We start from the raw sequence: 1336 nt of genomic DNA on the forward strand, positions 1-1336 counted from the left end.
AAGCAAAACAGTTTTGGGCAGGTGAAAAAAATGGGTGATGCAATGTGGTTTCCAATTGTCTGTTTCCTATGTTGCACTGGTGATAAATAACAGACCCACATTCTCCATGGTTTACAGACTAGCTGCCTCACACCATGTTATTTAAACAGGGGGTGTCAAAGAGCTGACAAAGTGTCCAAACTTACCCAAGCATCTTGAAATCATTTAGTGGCTATGTTATGTATGTGGTAGGTACCTCGGGGGTGTGTTTTGTGATTTCCCGAATAAGAGTGGCGACATTCTTCTGAACATATTCATCCGGGTCCTTTAGGCAAACCAGTGCTGCAGGGAATATTTCAGCCTCCACCACCATCTCGGCTACGTCTACGGAGTGCTTGGCGATTTGGCTGAGAGCTGAAAAAACCTGCCTCTTTAAAGAGGAGAAAAAAATGCATTGTCAAATTAAGTCTGCATGTCATTGATTACAATATCTGTAGGCTCAGTCACCTTCAATTTGGCATCTGGGTTTAGGATCATCTGTGCTAGGTGGGCGATTGCCCCAGTGTCCACCACGGTTTGAGCCAGCTCTGGGGTGTGTTTGGCTATGTCGCTCAGAGCGGAAGCAGCAACCCTCTTCAGGGCAATTTCAGGCTCCTGGATGCATAACACGAGCAGAGGCACAACTCCAGCATCAACCACTGCCTGAGACAGCTCTGCACAGCAGGAGAAGAAATGAACAAAAGGAACATTGACGAATTGCGAGAACGAATAAAAAAAAACGACCATTTTATGCAAACTTACGTGCATTATGTCTGGCAATGTAGCCTATTGCCCATGCAGCAGCCTCTTTGACCCCAGGGTCAAACTCCTCCAGGGAGATGACAAGAGCGTCCAGTGCTCCACAGTCCACCACGGCCTGGGCCAATTCAGGGGAGTGCTTAGCAACAGCCCGAAGCACAAATGTGGCAGCTTTCTTATAGAAACGCTGTGTCTTTCATATCCCAGCAATCCAGAGGGAAAAGGACAAAGCAATTGACCAATAAATACACTAGAATGTTCATGAATCACCAGCAAATCTGCCTTTAATAAACAGTAAACAATATATCACATTTTATATCATTCAGTTACATAAAAGGACCTTCTGTGGAAAGTGTTTTATACTTCTGATGAGGTCTCTCTGACAGCGTCATAGCATTCTAACAATGAGTTTTAGAGCAAAGCCTTTGGACTGCCACTTTATTGTGTTTTGTTTTCTCTGCTGGAGCAGACCAATATCACACCATGTCCATTCATTTAGGCCAGAGGAGATCTGGACCCCGACTGAGCCTGGTTTCCCCAAAGGTTTTTTTTTTTTTTT

The 1336-nt window shown here is 44.8% G+C and overlaps 1 pseudogene; it reads right to left on the reverse strand.

The window, feature by feature from the left end:
• Positions 1 to 970, reverse strand: part of LOC107579251 (sperm-associated antigen 6-like) — a 2854-nt pseudogene extending 1884 nt beyond the window's left edge.
• Between the last annotated feature and the right edge of the window lie 366 nt (positions 971 to 1336).

Source organism: Sinocyclocheilus grahami, unplaced genomic scaffold, assembly GCF_001515645.1.
Source record: "Sinocyclocheilus grahami isolate Dianchi unplaced genomic scaffold, SAMN03320097.WGS_v1.1 scaffold15805.1, whole genome shotgun sequence".
Taxonomy (NCBI): domain Eukaryota; kingdom Metazoa; phylum Chordata; class Actinopteri; order Cypriniformes; family Cyprinidae; genus Sinocyclocheilus; species Sinocyclocheilus grahami.